This window comes from Sturnira hondurensis, unplaced genomic scaffold, assembly GCF_014824575.4.
Source record: "Sturnira hondurensis isolate 20B ecotype Veracruz unplaced genomic scaffold, ASM1482457v3 Scaffold0000648, whole genome shotgun sequence".
NCBI classification, from domain to species: Eukaryota; Metazoa; Chordata; class Mammalia; order Chiroptera; family Phyllostomidae; genus Sturnira; species Sturnira hondurensis.
In genome coordinates, this window is record NW_028073279.1 from 3054693 (window position 1) to 3077165 (window position 22473).

Genomic DNA, 22473 nt, shown 5'->3' on the forward strand with positions numbered 1-22473 from the left:
GATCATGTTTTTGATTTGTTTTTCTCATGCTAATTATGATTAGACAGTTGAAATGAAACTTAAAAAGACGGGAAAAGTTCGTTTTGGTGGTCAAAGCTAAAAAATTTAGAGAAAAAAATTAAAAACCCCAGGGTGAAACCAATGGAAAGAACTGGATGTATGGCTCCTCCCCATTCATGGTTCCCTGCATGGTCAATGTATTTTTATATGACGTAGATAAGAACTTCAGGGTTTACCTCTTCTTGGCGCCATTGATGCAAAGGAAATTGTATGCAGCCCCCAGGCATAGTCAGCTTCTCATTCTCCAATACTGAAAAGTCATGTATATGATTCACTTTGGCCTAATCTTCACCTGTCATACTTATAGGATCTCCAGGCCATTTCTGTATTTTTGAATGGGAAAGGAAAATGAGAGAAGGAATGGGTCACCATGGTTCACTGCGCCTCTCACACAGTTCTCCATTTCGTCCGTGTAGGTACTTAAACTTCATTGCTCTGTCAAGATCATTCAGGGTTTTAGCTACTTTGCTCCCAACAAATGGCCACCCTTGAGCCCTTCATAAATTGCCTGACACTTGCCTTTAATTCTTTTATGTTTCCAACCAGCCAAATGAAATGCAATGATTCAATACTTTACACTGACATTTTAAAAGTGCCCATTCATTTAATAGAAAAATGTTTATAATACTTCGGTAATGCCTACATATCTCTTATCCTCTTCCTTCCTAAATAATAGACTGAAACATACTAGGAAAGATTATATTATTCCCTATATATAGAAACATGAACATCTGCCTTCCTTTATCAGTAACTCACCCAAAAGTACATAATGAAAAAGCAATCTTTGAAAAAAACACATTTCAACATTCTCCAACTTTATATGAGTTACTGTTGAGAGAATTTCGTTGTAATTGCTGTTTTGGTGGGGGTGACAGAAACAGTTGTATGTAAGCTAATTGCTAACCTTATATGAAGTAAGTGCTTTATCGCAGATTCTAAAGTGAATATGTTTGAGCCAATGAAAGTTACCTCATAAATCTGAGTAGTCCAATAACTACCATGTCAAATGTTATACATGTACATGTATTGTCATTTGCTTGGACTCCTGTAAACTAGAAAACAACTCAAGGACTTAACCACAATTAACTATAAATTTTCCCTCAAGGATCAATATTGTATTTGAACCAGGGAAAAATTCATAAAACTTTTCAGGTAAATACACAATTCTAACAAGATTCAGTGTAAATGGTTTGTTTGAAACATGTTAGCTTTTGTGTCTGATAACATATCTAATTACTACATATAATAAATCAATATAAAGAGAACGGCAACCCTAATTTCAGATGACAACAAAAATAGGGGACATTTGCATTGAGTTTTCTTTTCCAAAACTTTGTTAATTTTGATATTTGCATTTGTTCTTTTAGGGTAGAATAGTTCTTTCTAAATTAGGAACTGACAGCTTAATTATGTGTGATTGATTTTTTTTTGCAGCAGTTAATGCTGGAATATAAATACCTATCTTAATTCTTATTTGTATTTATCATATTCAATATAACACAAATATAGAATGGAAACAGGTTAGTTTTGTTGAAATCAAGAATGTTGATTGGAAAAATCTTAGCATGGACAAAATCTTATTCAGCAAGCGTTCAATTATCCCATTCTGCATTGTATGGTTAGTCCCACTATAGTTTGGTGAACTACAGTCCCATAGTTTGGTGAACTATAACACACAGTTCACCAAAATGCTATGTGGAAGTAGATGGGACAAACTGTTTTAATGAGAAATCCTTAACAGCCTATTCATTGTCATGTCCCTATTTTATACTCAATGTAAGCAGTGAGGGAAAGTCACTGCTCTTCTCTCCATCATGGCAAATCGCACAATATTATCTGCAAAGATATGCAGTGTTTTTAAAAAAATCTTTACTTTCAATATCTGTGGTATTAAGTATTCCTCATAAAATGCCACTATTTCTAAGCTATTATGGCTTTCCCTATTGATAGCAAATCCTAACGAGAATAACACAGCTTTTGAAATCAGACTGATTAGAACTGAATCTTAATCTTGTGAATTAGTAAGAGTTATACAACGTTAACAATGTTATTTGGTCTCTGCGAGTTTCAATTTTTTCTTGCAGAATGCCAGTAACTATTCCACTAATTCAGAACCTGCAGAGTATAGCATGATGCTTAAATGAAATCATGGTAAGGGTGCCATGTCTAAAAGCATACCCTGTGCATTATACACACTCAGTCAATGCGGTTGTTCTTGTGATGCTATAAGCCTCTATGTTGAACACTTTTTGATTATTTCCCTACGTGGTGCCTCAATTGCCTCTTAAATTATATCAATTTCAAAAAAGAAAGAACAAAACCATAGGAAAATTAAGGAGGACATAGCAGATAAATAGTTATATGAGTTAGCATTCTTAGTTGGAAGTAGCAAAAACCCAATTCATTTTACCGTAAGCAAAAAATAAGGAATATTTATTGTCTCCTTAATGTACCCATCAAAGGGGCGGGGTTGGCTAAAGAAATTTTCAAGCAATGTCCTCAGGGTTTGTCTGTGTATCATTCTGCTCTGAGTTCTCTATGTTAAGTACCATGTCAAAAGATCTTGCCCTGTGGATAAACACAGCCTTGAGAGCTCCAGGTTTCCATAGTATTTACAACTGAAGAAGGAGAGACTCCCAGAAACCAATTTTAGTTTGATATAGTCTTACTTGTGTATTTCTGCACTTTCTGTCTTTGCTTTTGGTGTCAAATTTTAAAAAATCATCACTAGGTTTGATGTCAAGGAACACACCCTGTATGCTTTTGTGTAGAAGTGTTATTAAAAAGACTTACATTCAAGTCTTTTATCTATTTTGAGTTGATTTGTTGTGCATGGTACAAAATAGGTGGTCCAATTTTGTTCTTTGGCATGTGACTCTCCAGTTTTTTTAACACCATTTATTGAAGGAGTTATACTTTCCTCATATATATTATTGGCTTCCTTATCATAAATTAATTGACCATATATTGTGGGTTTACTCCTGGACTCTCTATTCTGTTTTATTGATCTCTGGGATAGTGTTTATGCCAATATCATATTGTTTTGATTACTATAGATTTGTAATATAGTTTCAAATCAGAAAATGTTGTGACTCTTGTTTTTTCTCTTTTCTCAAGACTGGTTTGGCTATTTGATGTCTTTTGTGGTTCCATACAAATTTTAGTATTGTTGTTCTAGTTCTGTAAAAAAAAATGCCATTAGGCTATTGAGAGGGATTGCATCAAATCTGTAGATGGGCACTTTAACAACATTAATTCTTCTAAGCTATGAGCATGGAATATCTTTTCATTTATTTTTGTTTCCCCAATTTGTTTCATTAATTTCTAATAGTTTCTAGTGTACAGGTCTTTCACCTGTATGGTTAAACTTGTTCCCAGGTACTTTATTCTTTTTAATGTAAGTGGGATTGTTTTGTAAATTTCTCTTTTTGATTGTTTGTTGTTAATGTAGAGAAACATAACTAATTTTGTATACTGGTTTCATATCCTACAACTTACTGAATTTGTTTATTAGTTCTAACAGTTTATTGGATTTTAGGGTTGCCTATATATAATACCATGCTAGCTGCAAAAAGAGACAGTTTTACTTCTTCCCTTCTGTTTAGATGTATTTCATTTCTTTTTCTTACCTAATTGCTCTGTCTAGGCTTTCTAGTACTCTGCTGAATAAAGGTAGCAAGCAAGGCCATGTTGTCTTTTTCCTTAGCACTAATGATCAGAAACAAGATCAGCTTTTCACCATTGAGTGTATCAGCTCTGAGCTTGTTATATATGTCCTTTATTAGGTCAAGGTAATTTTCTTTGTGACTAGTTTGTTAAGAGTTTTTTTTTTTTAACCAGGAATGGGTCTTGAATTTTGTGATATTCTTTTCTGCATGTATTGAGGTGATCATATGACTTTTATCCTTCATATTTTTATATAATATACCTCAGTGATTGGTATGTGAATGATGAACCATTCTTACATCCCTGGAATAAATTACCCTTTGTCATGGCTATGACTCTTTTATTATTGTTCCTTTTAATTGCTTAATTCAGTTTGCTAATATTTGTTGAGGACTTTTGTATGTATATTCATAAGAAATATTGTTCTGTAATTTTTTATCTTTTCTTAGTGTCCTTGTTTGATGTTGGTGTCAGGGTAATGCTAGCTACATAAATGAATCTGGAAGTGCTCCTTCCTCTTCTATAATTTGAAAAAGTTTAAGAAGAATTGGTAATAATTATTCAAATGTTTGATGGATTTCACCAATGAAGGCATTTGGTCCTATAATTTTGTCTATTGGGAAGTTTTTGATTACTGATTTAATCCTCTTACTAGTAATTGGTCTGTTCAATTTTTCTATTTCTTTAGGATTCAGTCTTTGTAGGTTGTATGCTTCTAGAAATTATCCAATGTGTTGGTGTATATTTGTTTATAGTACAGTTTACCCTTAAAAATATGGGAGTTAGGGGTACTGAGCCCCTCACAGTCAAAAATATATATATAACTTTGGACTCCCCTAAAACTTAGGTTGTCCCACAATATCCATGGACCATTGATTTCAGGATTCCCCACAGATACCAAAATCTGTGGATGCTCAATTCTTCTGTATAAAATGGTAAATATCAATGCATAGAGACAGCCCTGTACATCTGTGGACTGCCAACTACAAATTTAAAAAATGCAGGTGTTTATTGAAAAAATCTGCATATAAATGGACCCACACAGTTCACTGTGTGGTTCAGGGTCAACTGTGTAGTATTCAGTAATTCATTGTATTGCTGTGATTGAAAACTGAAATGTCTCCTCTTTTATTTCTGAATTTATTAGAGTCCTCTCTTTTTAAGGAGTATAGCTAAATATTTGTGAATTGTGTTTCACTTTTTAAAAGTAGCCCTTAGTTTCATTGATTTTTGTCTATTGTCTTTTTGGCTTCTGTGTTATTTATTTCCACTCTTATTTTCAATAGTTCCTTACTTCTACTGTATTAAGACTTTATTTCTTCTTCTTTTTCCAATTGCTTGAAGTCTCTGATGAGGTAATTTATTTAAGATTTTATTTTTCTTAATGTAGGCTTTCATTGCTATGAATTTTCCTCTGAGAACTGCCTTATCTGCATTTCATAAATTTTGGTATGTTCCATTTCTACTTTTATTTTTCTTAAGATTACTTACTGTTCTTTTGATTTCTTCTCAACACAGTTGTTCAGTAGAATGTTGTTTAATCACTATATATTTGTGAAATTTCCAGGGTTCTTTTTCTAATTAATATAGTTTAATATCATTGTGATAAAAACATTTGATATGATTTTTATATCCTTAAATTTGGGAAGACTTGTTTGTGACCTAATGTATGTTCAATATTGCAGAATGTTTCATGTGAGTTGGAGAAGAATGTGCATTCTGATGCTGTGGTACAGGATGTTCTGCAGAACTCTGTATGTTCATTTGATCTGGTATGCACTTTAAGTCCAATGTTTCCTTATTAATTTTCTTTCTGGATGAACCATCCATTGTTGAGAGTGGGCTATTGAATGTCCTTGCTATTATTTATTGCTCTTTACTTCTCTATTCAGATCTGTTAATATTCACTCTTAAGCAATTAATTCTTTGACATTTCTTTTGACTCCTCTAATTGGATGAATGTCACTGTAATGTGTTTGAGTTTGTTGATACTTCCTTCATTTTCATTTAGTCTTATTTAATCTTTACTGAATTCTTTAGTTCAGTTATTTCCTCAGCCTTATATTTTTGTTAGTTATTTTCTTATACTTTCTATCTCTGTTGAAATTATCACTTTGTTCCTACATGGTTCTCCTGACCTCTGTGAGCATCTTTATGACATAATTTTAACTACTTATTAGATATATCAGTTACTCCCTTTAATTAAGGTCTTAGTCACTTCCAGTTCATATTGTTCCCCATGCTCTTTGAGGAAAAAAAAAAACGAGAGTTTATTTTCATCCTTCCTATGGTATTTTCTTTTTTCTGTACTTTCTTCTTTCAACTCTTTTATAAAACAGAATACTTTAGGTGAACCTTACATTTCTTATAGGTGTGAAAATTCATTTTAATATAGTATGTTTTATGTGTAGGTTAAAATATTGTTTGTTTTTTCTCTCAGAAATCTGAAGGCTTATACAGGTCCAAATTTATGTATTGCTATTCTCACCCATGGTAATTTCATGAAAAGACTTTAGGATAAGTATACTGTGTGTTAAAGGTGACTTTTTGTTGTTTCTTTGTTTAATCAACCTACAAGCATTATTATTAATATAATATAAATGTGCTTAGTTAAAATTCTAGTCAAATTCAATGCATCAGTAAAATAAACAGTTTAATTTGGAATGGGAGGTATGCAATGAGATATATTTAGAAATGAATATATTTATTAAAATAGTATCACCCTTTTTACAAAATTCATATTTTCTTTCTGGTTTGGGTTATTACTGGTACTATTATCAACTTATTACTAATTATTAGTTAATACTATCTTAATTATTATTTTATCACTAGAATAATTATTGATTCTATTAATAATACAAAATATACAGGGTCTTTAGTTTTTGTCAGCTATATGCTAAATAATTTAAGTTCTCACAAAACTCTGTTTTCCATTTTACATATAAAAAACTAGTATAAAGAAATTATTTTATAAGAAGTAGAGCTAAGAGTAGAAACCTAAGCCCTAACCATTATGTTGTTATGAATCCCTACTATAAATCTACATTACAATTTTTACTGAATATATTTATGCATTATGAAAAATAAGAAATCTAATTTTTGTTTAGAAAAGATATATATATGTGTGTGTGTGTTCATATATACACAGACCTTACAAATTTGATTCTATGTGTAAATAAAATTAACCACTTGAATAAAAAAAAAGCCCTTCTCATAAAATTAATTTTGCTATCATGATAGGCACACTATTAAAGTGTATGACTTATTTTTTCATATAAAACTTGTTTTCTTTTAGGTAACTTTGCGTGGAGACTTTAATGCTCACAGAATCATTATATAGGAAAAGAAAAGTTTATAGACTTAAAAAGTATCTGCCATTTGTTGGGACTTTATTTTTCCTAAAAAACATTTTAGTGTTCTCTTTAGCAATAATATTTGCATCCATAAACAAGCACTTTAATGGGAATGGATAAATCAGCAATGAACAGATTGAGTCAACCAGGGTCAGCAAACCTTGCAAGTCATTATCATAAATGCCTGTCAGCAAGCACACATGAAAGTGTAGATGTCGCTGCTCTGTTCTTAATAGAGAGGCATCTACACCACGGTCTCACTTTCACTGCAGCTGGCACCTCTGACTTCACTTTGCAACGGCAGATATGTGCTGACCTCAGCAAAGGCAAAGACAAGATGGAACCAGCATGAAATTGCACAGGGTGCAAATATTATTAAAACATTATTGTTTATTGAGCTCTCATTTGTCAAGAAAGCTCAAGTGATTACACACAAGTTATCTCCCTGGACATGCTCTTTGCTCTCCTTTCCCTTGTCTAACCCAAATTTGTTTGACTTCTGCGAATGGATTCTATGTTTGCATACAGAAAATGATGATCCAGCTGCTGTTTAAAGCAACATACTCCACTTTTGCAAAATTAGGCAAAACAATTTCTATACCATTAAAATGTACACATATACATACTTGGGAAAAAATAGCTAAGGATGCAAGCAGATTTTTGGATCTAGGATGAGTTTTCTTAAACATTTTTTAAATCTTAGGCTCAGAATGTTTAGTGAGTTGTCTGAAATTATATGTGAAGTATTTGATATGTACATATGTTGTAGAGAAGTTAGGTTGCTGTTTTCATAGAAGTCTTCTCCCCTTCCAATAAAGCATCACCCATCCTACAAGAATGAGTCCTACATGCTTTGTTTCTATAACCCCAGTTATGGCTAGAATTGATTGTATTATGACTGAATTCTTTATCTGAACTGGAACTTTTCAGATTCGCTTTCCCAGTAATTTGGAGTTAGGATTCAGCAACAGCAAGTAAGTGGCTAGAGATTTATATGTTCCAAAATGTAATATATATGCTTATGTACCTATATACCTATACTTATGCTTATATATGCTTATATACCTATACTTCACAAAGTGAACAGAGAGAGAAAACTATTCTACCATATCATAAAGGCTGAACTAAGAGTGGATTTCTGAAGATGTTTTGTATTTTAATTGATTCTCTCTGGTTGAGTTCTGGCTTTATTCCAGTGCATGATTTCTGTGAGATACCCCAATATATAATTTACAAATTCATCATACCCTTAAGCTGCCTCAGATTGTTTCATGTATGCACAGCAAGTCATAAAATGTGATCATTAAAAAAACTTTGTGACAGGCCACTGTTTTGAGTCCTAAATGGATAAAAGTCTGGTTTGGGGGTATTACACCACTCCCAGTCAACAAGGCAATGCCTGGGAGTCAGCTTCCTTAGTCTTGCAGAATATGATGATTCTCATGTGTTCCTCTATAGAGAAAATAAGATAATGCTGCACTACAAAAAAAATACATGCTCAATGTAATATATTAAAAATAAACAAATTTACTCAAGTGAAAACATACCTTGGGAATTTGGACCACATCTGTCTTTTGCCATATGGGTTTCTTTCTGCTTTCTAGGCAGGAAACAATCAGTTCGCCTTGATTTCTTCTCCCTGAGACAGATGTTTCAGAATTAGAGGAAAATCCAGTTAATTCAAGGCATAGAATCCACCTGTCAGAGTATAAAGAGAACACATTTTTTTAGTTAGATGGCTCTAGATTCAAATTCCAAATTCTTCATTAATTATGTGCATGATCTTGGACAAGTTAATTCATCACTCCGAGTTATATTTCTCCTCTGAAAAAGAGGACAAATGGGTCAGTCTGAGAAATTAATTAAATGAGATATCACTTGTCATGTTGCTTGAATGTTGCCTAATACGATACATTGTAAGTGCACACAGCATCTTAATTCAGTTCCCTTCCACCCACGTTTGACAACCCTTAGTTTTAATTCAGGATATGATACTAATACATGCTCAACTTAATAAGGCCTGACAGTGGTAACAGAGATTCCATATGTTAATGTACCCTAGTATCCTGTTTCCATAAACTCCAAAGGTCTTTCAGTGCTATTAACACCAATGAAGAACAATTTATTCATTCTAGAATCAATTTTCAATATGTATCTATCTAGAACATTCCAGATAATGATAATAAATGCTAATTATTGGTATAATTAGGTAATAATCAACTATACATTATATGATTTACCACTTAAGTTTTTTACACCAACACTCTATTGCTATTTCTATTTTGATACTATGAAATCTGAGGTTTAGAGAGATTAAGTAAGTTTCTTGCACAAGAATTCAAAACCAACTTTGTTTGGTTCCAAAGTAAACATTGTAACCAGATTCTTTCATATCTAGCCCATTAAAGCAATTGTTGCTGACTCCAGAATTTGACAGGAACCCTGGGGAGGGGGCGTTAAAAAAAAAACAAACTGGTGATTCTAACAACCAGTATTTGAAAAAAAAATTGTAGTTGCTAAGTTATTCTCTTTGTTTTATATTATTTCCTTCCTTCCTTCCTTCCTTCTTTCCTTCCTTTCTTCCTTTCTCCCTCCTCCCTTTCCTTCTTTCCTTCATTTAGCAATTCCAACCCATTTGAGTAAAGAAAATATTTACAAGTGGGCTAGTATTACTTGTTATTGCTTTGCAGTTTTAATTTTTGCATTGACATAAAAGGCAGAGAACAAATTAGAATACTATGTTTAAAAATTGATTCAAATGTTTGAACATTGAAAATTTACAGAATCATTCATATATATTTATTGAATGTCTACCTTGTGGTAGCAAATATTTATTGAATGTCTACCTTGTGGCAAGCTTTGTTAGATACTGGAAGTAATAAACAAAATAAAGTCCCTCATCTAAGGGCAAAAAAAAAACAATAAACAAATCTCTAATCATATTAAGGAATGGTTAGTGTCACTTAAAAAGTAAATCAAGCTGCTTCTCTACAGGGGCTGGAGCCAAGGAATAATCTGACTAGTGCAATATCTGTTTGGGCCTCTGAAATTCAGGCTCTTTTAATCCATCTGGCCTACTCTGTCAAAATTACCACAGTGCCCTAGGAGGACCCCTGATGTCTTTCTCTGTCCTCTTAACTATTTGGGGAACCTAATTAACAGTGATTCAGGTTCCCTTTCAAAGGCTGCTGAATTACATACATAAAAAGAGATATATGTCCGGTAATCATTTTTACTATTCTAGATCATTTTAATATGAGATAAGATGTTTTCTGAAGATTATATGGCCGTTAGGGAGCAGAGAACAAAGGCTACATTATAGATTCATTTCTGACCATACACAGAAGGAAGAACTATAATAAGTTGACTTTAAGTGATGGCAAGGCACTTCAGAAGATGCGTGAGTGGGATCTGTGGATTAGAACAAAACAAAACTAAGCAATCAAAATGAATCAATTATACCCTGGCCAATATGGGTCAGTTGTTTAGAGAGTCCTTCCACAGCCAAAGGGTTTGATTCCTAGTCAGGGCACACACCTAGGTTGAAGGTTCCATCCCCTGTCTCAGCATGGGGACCCCTGGTCCAGGCATGAATGATCCCAGTCTGGGCATCCATCCTCCTGGCATGCAGGGGAGGCAACCAATGATGCTCCTCTCTTCCATGATATTTCCATCCTTTATCTCTCCTTTCCTCTGTCTCTAAAAGCAGCAGAAATAAGTGTCCTTGGGTAAGGAGATATATATATTACAAAAGCCAAGCTACCTGGAAAAATTATCTATTTGTAGTTAAAACTGCATCAACTATCTTGATTATTAATTTTCACAATGATTACTCTCTATCCTTATCATTGTTTCTAAAAGAGGTGACCCACCAACACCATGTTGTAGATGTGGCTGTATGACACGCCCACATAGGTATTTCTTCCTCCCATTACCTAAACCAGTTTTTCAGTTAAGTAGTCAAGAAGACATTTTATCTAAATCCTTGCCAAGAAAATACATTCTTATAGGGGTTTTGCGTACATACCCTAATAAATATATCAGTTACTCATCGTCTTGTTCATTACCTTGCTTATTTTTCCTCATAATGCCTTAGTTATTTGAAAACATATTCCACATCTGGTTATCTGTTTATAGTCTATCTTACCCACTAAAACGTAAGATCAAACATTTCAACAACCTTATCATATTCACGATTGAATTGTACATATACTTCAGCACCTCGAATACTGGCTAACAATATTAGCAACTAAAATACAGTAAAAGGACTAGCCGAGACTATTGAAGCCATTCTGTGGATATAAAGGTTCAACTGATTAAACATCTAATTTTCTTTATATATTAACTCCTATAATTTCCTTAGTAGGTGCTGGAAAAGAGAGGGGACATAATTGGTCTCCTACTTTGTTCTTTTCCTAAATTTGTATTATTTATTGAAATATCTCTTTTCCTTTGTTTTAATTCAAACTCCTATTATTTTGATGTAATATTTTGTAAGTGGCCAAATATTAGGGCATGTGGATACCCTGATGATTTTTTCTTATTGCACACATCTGGCACATGCAAAAAAATGTGGAAGAAGTGGCTATCCCATAATGTCTGTATCTGTTGAAATATATGTGTGTGTGTATATATATATATATATGTATAAGCACATATGAACTCTATATTAACTCCTACAATTTCCCTATTAGAAACTGGCAAACTGTGGGTCTCCATCTTTTTTCTTTCCCTGTATGTGTGTGTGCATGTATATCTGTATGTATATGTGTAATAAATTTAACCATAGCCTCTCCTAAAAAACATTCTACTACAAGATAACATAGGGATTGCATGTATAGTTTTTAAACCAGACTTCCACACACCAGTTAATAATTACTTACATCTCCACCTCTCATCTTTCTCTTCACTAAAATATGGATGACGAGAGCTCCTAGCTCATAAAGTTGTTTTAAGGAAAAAAATCAGTTAGGAACTCAAATGTTAAAATGCTGTGAGACATGTAGGAAAACGTTAGTATCAGGAGACAATTCTCCAGAGAGCTTTCACCTTTCTGCATATCTAAAGAACAGAGGCACTCACAGTTTTCTTCTAGACAGTCTTTTTAAGGTGTTTACAAAGTGAACAGCTGAGGAATCTCAATCTAACGGTAATGCATTCTTTATAAGGAGCTTCCCTCTGCCCCAAAGGGGCAATTCTATCCTTATTTTATAGATAGTAAAAAATATTCTTTTATAAGGAGGGAGTCACTATTTCTACATTTCAAGGTTATTCACTTTGCAAACATCCTTGAAAAGACAGTCTGGAAGAAAACTGTATTTGTGGATATAATCTGGACCTTTTGTGTGTGAGTGTGTGGGAATTAGAACTTGGAGATTGGGTGCAAGACAATGTTTGTACTCTGGCTATTACTAATGCTGTGAGCAAGAAAAGCTTGGCTCTGCCCCAAGAGTCTCCTGTCTCCTTGTCATATCCATGAAGTCATGGCAATATACCATATATGGTAGTGAGTAAATTAAATTCAAATCCTTCACAGTTCTGGACATTCAGAATTATTATTTTTAATAAGTTTATTTTTATTTTTCTACTCTTTGTATTATTTTACTTATTTATTTTTATTATTATTAAATTTATTGAGATGACATTGGTTAATACAGATTTTAAGTGTATATTTCTATGATTGTGTCCCCACCACCTCAATTATGAAGTTGGTTTCACTTTGGGTAGTATGCAATACTATTGATATGATTTTTTCTAGGTTTTATATAACTTTCTAACATTGAGACAGTGAAGTTTCTGAGATAATTGCAACCTGGATAGTTCTCCTCCATTAATTATAAACACTTCCCTTTTTATTTTTTAATCTCTCTACCACTACCACTTACCTACCACATACTATAAAATGTAGCCTTGCTTGATTGGGGAACCTAGTACTAAAAAAAAATTGCTCCTGAAGACAAACTGTTACAGGCCAGTTTATGTTGTTTCATATTTCCTACAAGCTATACATCAATGATCACACTCACAGTCAATGTGCTGATTCTGTAGGTTGAAGTATTTTCAATTTATCAGAAATGTGCGGTTTTCTGTGCAACATTTTCTTACTTTACTAGATTTTTCTCACTCCACTGTACTCTCCGTTGTCTTATTTTCTACCTCACAATCTCTCATGCTAATACCACATAGTTCTTTATTCGAACTACTTCACCTTCAGGTCTTTCAAATTTACAGAAAAGAAAAATATCGGCAAGGGCTGCAGTTTTCTATTTAAAAAAATTAAATTTATTTAATTATTATTCATGTACAGTTTTCTGTCTTTTACTCCCAACCCAGCCCACCCCCCCCAGTGCTCCCCACCTCCCTCCCACTTCTGCTCCCCTTAGTTTTTGTCCATGTGTCCTTCATACTAGTTCCTGTGAATCCTTCACCTTTTTCGTGGCAATTCCCGCCCATCTCCCCTCTGGCCTCTGTCAGCCTGTTCTCTGTTTCAGTGTCTTTGGCTATATTTTGCTTGTTTGTTTGTTTTATTGTTTAGGTTCCTGTTAAAGGTGAGATCATATGGTATTTGTCTTTCAGCGCCTGGCTTATTTCACTCAGCATAGTGCTTTCCAGTTCCATCCATGCTGTGGCAAAGGGTAGGAGCTCCTTCAGTTTTCCATTCACCATCTGAGAGAAAGCACACAAACAGAGCCAGCAACATTTATATTCCACAATTTTGCATGATGTAACTTTTGTCTCCTCCATTTGTTTTTACTCAGCCCTTTCTTCCTTCTTTAAAAAAAATCTCAAAACATTCTGAGATTGTTTAGATATGTCATACATAGTAAAATAGTTTAGATATAAGTCATTAGTTTATCATTATTTTATGCTTCACAAGAACATTTATAAGCCGGACTCCTATGATGTTTCCACTCCATAAGCCATGATAGAGATTACTATACCTTATGGTTTCAGCAGCAGTTTGTTAAACAGTTTAGCAAACATAACTCTGCATGTTTAAATCACTAGTTTTTATTTTTGTTAATATTTGTTAATAATACAATTAATTTAAAATATAATAGTTATTATTACTGTATTTATTATTTTTAATATATTTTATTGATTATACTATTATAGTTGTCCCATTTTTTCCTTCCCTTTGTTTCATTCCACTCTGTACCCCTCCTCCCATCCTGTACACCCTGTACCAGCATTCTCCCACCTTAGTTCATGTCCATGGGTCATACATATAAGTTCTTTGGCTTCTCCATTTCCCATACTATTCTTAACCTCCCTCTGTCTATTTTCTACCTATCATTTATGCTACTTATTCCCTGTACCTGTCCGCCCATTCTCCCCCTCCCCCACCTTGCTGATAACCCTCTATGTGATTTCTATTTCTGTGAATTTGTTCCTGTTTTAATTGTTTGCTTAAGTTTGTTTTTGTTTTCGTTTTTTTAGGTTCAGTTGTTGATAGTTATGAGTTTGTTATCATTTTACTGTTCATAGTTTTGATCTTCTTCCTTTCTTAGAAAAGTCCCTTTAACATTTCATATAATAAGGGCCTGGTGATGATGAAAATCTTTAACTTGACCTTGTCTGGGAAGTGCTTTATCTGCCCTTCCATTCTAAATGAGAGCTTTGCTGGATAGAGTAATCTTAGATGTAGGTCTTTGCCTTTCATGATTTTGGAAACTTCTCTTCAGTCCCCTCTTGCCTGTAAAGTTTCTTTTGAGACATCAACTGATAGTCTTATGAGAACTCCTTTGTAGGTAGATGTCTTCTTTTTTTCTTGCTGCTTTTAAGATTCTCTCCTTATCTTTAATCTTGGGCAATGTAATTATGATGTGCCTTCATGTGTGTTTCCAAGGATCCAACTTCTTTGGCACTCTCTGAGCTTCCTGGACTTCCTGGAAGTCTATTTCCTTTGCCAGATTAGGGAAGTTCTCCTTCATTATATTTTCAAATAAGTTTTCAATTTCTTGCTCTTCCTCTTCTCTTTCTGGTACCCCTATGATTCAGATGTTTGACTATTTGAAGTTGTCTAGAGGTTTCTATACCTCTCCTCATTTTGTTTTGAATTCTTGTTTTTTCATTCATGCAAATCTGTTGATTTGAGTCCTGGTTTCCTTTCCTTCATTGTTGGTTCCCTGTATATTTTTCTTTATTTCACTTTGCATAGCCTTCATTTTTTCCTCTATTTTGCCACCACACTCAACCATTTCTGTGAGCATCCTGATTACCAGTGTTTTGAACCATGCATCTGATAGGTTGACTATCTCTTCATTGCTTAGTTGTATTTTTTCTGGAGCTTTGATCTATTCTTTCATTTGAGCCATATTTTTTTTGTCTCAGCATATTTGTTCCTATTTTGTTGAATTTGAAAAGAAATACAAATTAAGAATCTGACTCACTTCATTTGTAAAGTAGAATTGCGACAGTATTGCTTAGTGTCAATCTAAAAACAAAAGTTGAAAACTGAAGCAATTTCTCTATTTCCCCAATGACATCACTGCTCCCTAGGCCTTCCACCAACAGAAACAGCACACACATGCTCTACAAACACTATCACAATTCCCATGTGTCTTGCTGTCATTCAAGGCTGGGCAGGTTCCCACAGAACTTAGGCAGATGGAAGGAAATTCACGGAGCCGTTGGGATGTCTGACATGCCTTTATTCTGGAGTGGGGCTGCCCTCACATGCTGCAAGCCACGTGTGACACCATGTGTCCCACCATTAGAAATTCTGACGTCCTTGTATACTAGGTGCACACAAAGCCAACAGAGTGTTAATGCTGACCTTCAGGTTATGTAATAGAACTTCATTCTATGCATGCAGGCCCTTATTCAAGGTTATATGAACATTGTTAAGTTATGTTTGCCTGGACATCTGGGTGAAGGAGCCTGGCTGACTTCATTTTCCCTACACCATGGGAGTAACTATAAAGGAAGATGGAAGATGACTCAGAAAGTAGAAAGTATATAATAATGCTGTTTATTGGACAGAGTATATAGTATTTTGCATATTATGAAATAAGCCTGATAAATCTGATGGGCCTTATAGGTAGATACTAAACTCAATAAGTGAATACTTTGCGAAAATCAGAGGTGGTTATTATCCCTGATGCTGCTTCACTGGGGTGTTAATCAATCAAGAACTTTAACTCTCATTTGTGTTTCTTTTGATATATAATGTCATAGCTGAAAGCTTAGATTCTCTATCCGAGGTTTACAAATCTACAACCAGGGCATGGATCCTGAAATCCACTCTGTAGATTTGGTGTCTCTCCACCATTCCTCTTTATTTTCTGGTCACTGGTTCAGCAGATTTTTTTGTTGTTGTTCAGTATTTCAGATTTTGGGGGGCATATGTTTTCAGCCACCTAAACGTAACATTCTGAGCTTAACATTTTCCTCTATAATGACCTCAGAGATTTTACATAAGTGATTATGTTATGGGAGAAACTCTAGGAAACTTGGTTTTTCTAGCCAATGCCACAGAGAATTACAGATCAGCAAGTCTGTTATTGTGCAAGCAGGGTTTATTGGTGATGAGTTCTCACAGAAGAGAATGGGCCTTGCAGAGGTGGGGAAGTAAGGCAAGAGCAAGGGTTGCCAGGGCAGGGGTGGCAAGAGCAAAGGGGAGATCCTTTGCTCTGAAGCCTTATAGAGTTGGTGAAGAAATTACATACTGATTACAGGTAAAGGTGGTGCTAACTTTCCAGGATGAGGAGGGTGAATAATGAAAGTGTTAATGGGCTTCTTCCTTTAGGCACTATGGGACATTTCCAGCCTTTCAGGGCTTGGAATGAAAGCACAGTTTCAAACGCTTTCTTTCCAAGATAATGGAAAAGATTCATAGAATTTTAAGGACTGCTGAGTCAGTGGGTGGGACAAGTATCCCCCTCCCCGCCCCCCCGCCTGCTTTGTTTTGCTATCTATCCTACCTAACAATTAGACACACCTTTGGTATTTGTCCTTTTTTTCTGGAACAGAGCACTTAAAGCTTTTGGAATTTTCTAAGTGATAAGAGCTATACGGGTATAGTGTTATCCATTGCAAGCCCTTTCAACCATAACAGAGTATATGTTAATGAGGTGACTTTTGGAATGCCTGTTAGGTGAAGGCTTGTTACCAGGGGAAGCAATCACAACACGATTTGTCATTTTATTCCCATTCTTCTAAGCTTTGAGTAGGGGAAGAGCTTGAATGTTGAATCAATGGTCAATGACCAATGATTAAATCAATCATGCCCATATAATAAGATCCTCCAAAAAAGGCCAAAGGGACTACATTCGGAAAACTTTTGAATTGGTGAACACATTGAACTTTGGGGAGAATGGCACATACAGAGATGTGGAAGCTCCACATCCGTTCCAATTGTTCTTTGCTCTCGGCATCTCTCTTATATTGCTATCCCTAAGTTATATCCTATCATAACAAACCAGTAATCTAGTAAGGAAAACAGTACTCCATGTTGTGTGAGCCATCCTAGAAAGTTAATACAACCCCTGGAAGGGTCATGGGAACCTCTGATCTATAGCAGGTTGGTCGGAAGCACAGATGCCAGTCTGGACTTCAGATTGGTTTCTCAAGTGGAGATGTAGGCAGTTTTAGGGACTAAGCCCCTGACCTTTGAGATGAGTAGTAGTGTCCCATGTAGATAATGTCAGAACTGACTTGACTTGTAGGGCACCCAGCTGGTGTTGGTATTACTTGGTAGTATTGAAAAAATATATACACATGTTGGAGTACAGTTACAACCAATTGTTTCACTTTATGATTCTCCCATAAAACAATCCAGGCTCACAAACAATAATGTTGCCTAGGTTTTGAATAGAGGAACATTTTTTTTAATTTTAAATTATTTATTTATCTTTAGAGGGGAAGGAGAGAGGGAGAGAAACATCAGTGTATGGTTGCCTTTCGTGCATCCCGTGCTGGGAGTTGGCCTGCAGGGAACCAGCCTGCAACCCAGGCATGTGCCCTGACTGGGAATCGAACCGCGATCCTCTGGTTCGCAGGCTCGTGCTCAATCCACTGAGCTATGCCAGCCAGGGGCTATAGTGGAACATTTATTAGAGTGTTGTGGGTAGAAGCTATGTGAAGGTATGGAGGGGCTCCAACAAGCTAAGGATTTTTCCCTTCACTTTTTCATTACACTTTCACTTTTCTCTACCAAACAGAAAAATGATATCACTCATGATTTATGAAACTAGACATTTTTATATAAATTATCCAATTCTAGTACTCATAACAACCTTATACATTTTATTATAAACTTTTACAAATGAAGAATGTTAAGTATCATGAGCTATCATTATAACTTGACCAAGAATTTAAGGCAGATAGAGGATTCTCTACTCTGCCTGACTTTACAAAGCATGATATAATAACAGTCAAACATTGGGAAATATTTTTATTACAATATGTTGTCAGACAATGTTTCCCAAGGGGAATTTCAGTTTGTATTCTTTCTTACTAATCTAATAAGCAATAGAAAAAGTGAAGTCATGGCCCAGTGATAAAGAATGAATAAGACAGAGAAGGGTATGATTTCAAACATTCTGGATATTTTTCATTTAAATGATTTTAAGAAATATGTCAGCATACCTGGTGGTTTTCATATTTCATTCATATTTGGACAGCCTTGGTTTCTGTCATGGCTCCTCACATGCCAGCTAGGTGACCGAAGACTAATTATAACACTCTAATCATGGTTGTTCCAGATTTGTGAATTGGGACTAGGAGTTGTCTGTCTTCACTGAGCTGTGCTAAGAATTAAATGAGGCAATGAACACGAGTTGCCGGCAGAACGTTTCTCCACAAATAAATAACAAATATCACCTATTGCTTTGTTGCTGAATATTAAAGCCATTATTATTTTATTAATCCATCATTTTTATTATGAAAGCAAGTGAAAGAATGTTTTATTGATCACTTGAGCATTTTATGGTGGACACACACTTTGTTACAAAGGTGGACAAGCACCTTGTTGCAAAACCCTCTAGCCGGTCTAGTCCTTTCTGATTGGGAGGGGTTCGGTTTCCAATTCAGGCTTTTAGACTGAATTATCTCTTGTGGTTCTTCAATCTTGCCTTATATTTCTAGTGTGAAGAATTGTATATGATTTCTTGTATCTTAATCTCTCATAAATTGGTAATTGTTTCATTATGAGCATATTTTACAGTTGGTCCATATAGTTTAGTAGTACATGTAATAGAGAAGCTTGCAAAGACTCTTTTTGTTTTGTTTTTGTTAATTTAAGGAAACTTTTCCATTCTATTTATATATTTATTATTAAAAATTGCAAAATTAAATGTAAAGGTGGAAGGCAAAAGAAGGAGCTTGTATTCATACCTTTCAGAAATAAATATTATTAGCATTAGACTTTATTTTCTCCCAAGGTAATTGCTTTACATTTCATACAATTAAGTATTATATTAAATATAAAATATTTACATCCTACTTTCTTTTAAAATGTTTCTAGCATTTACTATAGTAAAAGTCCTATGTGCTTCAACATATATTCTGCACACTCAAAATCTAATCTATTTTTAAACAATATTTATTATGGGAACATAGAGAAAAGTGCATAGACATATATATGTAGTTTAAATAAAAACTATAATTTAACAACTACTCATGTAAAGAAGCAGAATATTGGCCATGCACCAGAAATTTGACTGAGTACTTCCCCCTCACCAAATCCTTCTTGCTCTCCTCTCCCAGAGGTAACCTCATCTTGAATTTGTGCTAGACATTTTCTTGATTTTACTTACATTTTTATTTCTTTATGTTTTTATTTCCTCACATATATGCAGTGAGGACAGTGCCAGGAATGGAGAAAGATTTTAATTTTCACTTGCTTACAAGTTAAGTTAGGGTGTCATAGTTTCATGGATGGTGGCAAACGAACATGACTTGTGTGCAAGAGATAAGTACAGTTTACTAATCAGAGTTTAGTAATAGCAGTAGCCAGAGAATTGGCATGTCTGTGTTTCCCAAATGCCCTTTTCCAAAGGGGAATTTAAAAGGGCCAGGTGACACCCATGATGCAAAGGAGCGCATTGTAGGAGAGGGATTCTAAGCTTAAAGATGCTATATTTGCTATGAGTGGTAAGTATGCATAGATTTAACCACAGAAAACATGTTTAATTTATGGGACAATAAAGAAACCTTTCTTTTTGGGGTGTCAAGGACTAGGCAAAAGTTGTCTCAATTTCAAGTCTTTTGTTACACAAAATTTCTTGAAAAAGTAGTCTAAACCAAAGTTAGACAGTGCTTCTGCTTGAAAGACCAGTGGGTAGTTGCCACCCAATAGCCAGCACCATTGGTGAAAAGTCAGTGCTTTCTTTAATTTCCTGCAAGTATATGAAGGCCATATATCAAGCATCTATCTATCTTGCGTATCTTTATGGATCGATTTTGTTTTGCTGTTTTATTTATCTACCCTATAGCATTACCACACTATCTTAGCTATTATCTCTTTTTTAAATAAACATTTTTAACAATAGTTTGTTTTAAGAGTTATTTATTAGATTTATAGGTAGCATCATATCAATTTTACCATTTTTACGACTTTTATTTTTATTATTATTATTTTTAAAGATTTTACTTATTTATTTTTGGAGAGAGGGGAAGGGGACTAGAAATAGTGGGAGAGAAACATCAGTATGTGGCTGCCTCTCATACACCCTCTACTGGGGGCCTGGCCCACAACTCAGTCACGTGCCCTGAACTGGGGATTGAACCAACAACCCTTTGGTTCATAGGCATACACTCAATCTACTGAGCTATACCAGCCAAGGCCCTTAAGACTTTTTTTAAGAGAAGTTCTTGGATGAAAACAAAATTGAGAAGAAGGTAGAGAGATTTCCATTATACCCTCTGTCTCAACACAGGCACTGACTCCACCAATTATCAATCTCATCACCACAGTGGAAATTTGTTACTAAGAATGAACCTTGATGTACGTTGGCATATCATGATCACCTGAATCCCACAGTTTACCTTGGTGTTGTACATTTCATTTGTTTTGACATATGTACAAATTTATTTATATATACACATGAAATTTGTGCACTTGCTATATGTAACATATACCTCAAAATTAGAGAATTGATAAAAGGTAGATAATTATAGAAAACCTGAATAGGTGACCTTTTGAAAATGAAGTACTGTAATCAATAAAATTATAATATCCTTAATTAATTTATATTCTGTGCTAGTAGATAGCTACTGGCCATGTGTACCTATTTAACTTTAAATTACATAAAAGTAGACTTCCACCAAGATGGAGGCATAGGTGGAAACACTGTGCCTTCTCCCACAACCAAGTTTGAATAAAACAAAGCTTTGGAGAAACAAAGACACAACTAAAGGACAGAAAATTGAATTATACGGAAGTCCTACTACATCTAACCCTTTGATGGGGACGGTAAGAGGGGTGGAGCCAGCAGCGAGCAGGGTCGGGCAGGACAGGGCCCCCGACCCAGGCGCGCAGGCAGATGAGAACCAGTTGGGGTGCGGGGCAGACTGCGGGCGCATATTCGCGCACAGTGAGACAGACCACGCAGGCCCCAGGGGGCGAGGGGTGATGGCGGTGGCACACTCGCGAGCAGTGGGACGAAACGCGTGGGCCAGGTGACGGCAGCAACTGCGGCACCAGTGAGGGCCGTGGCGGCAGGCGGCGACAGGACGCCATAGTCCCTCTTTGACCCCGCCCCCACATACAGTGTCACAACCCAGCGACTTAGTTGCCCTGTTCTAGTGAACATTTTAGAGCTCTGATCCTGCTATTGAACAGGCACGAACAACCCAAAAGATGGCACAAGAAGAACTCAAAGTCCAAGAGCCAATAACTCTAAGCGACCAACAGATTGCCAGCCTCTCAGAAGCACAATTCAGGACACTATTTATCAGGATGCTCACAGAACTGGTAGATTATAGTCACAAATTAGAGGAACAAAGTCACAAATTAGAGGAATATATGGAGGCTAAACTAATTGAAATGAAGGGAGATGCACAGGAAACCAATAGTGATGGAAAGGAAACGGGGACTCAAATCAATGGGATGGACCAGAAGGAAGAACAAAACATCCCACCAGAAAGGAATGAAGAAATGAGAATTCAAAAAAATGAGGAGAGGCTTAGGAACCTCCAGGATATCTTTAAACGTTCCAACATCCGAATTATAGGGGTACCAGAAGGGGGAAAGAAACAGCCACGAGTGGAAAACATATTTGAACAAATATTAAAGGAGAACTTCCCCAGTCTGGCAAAGGAAATAGACTTCCAGGAAATCCAGGAAGCTCAGAGAGTGCCAAAGAAGTTGGACCCAAGAAGGAACACACCAAGGCACATCATAATTACATTAGCCAAGACCAAAATGAAGGAGAGAATCCTAGAAGCA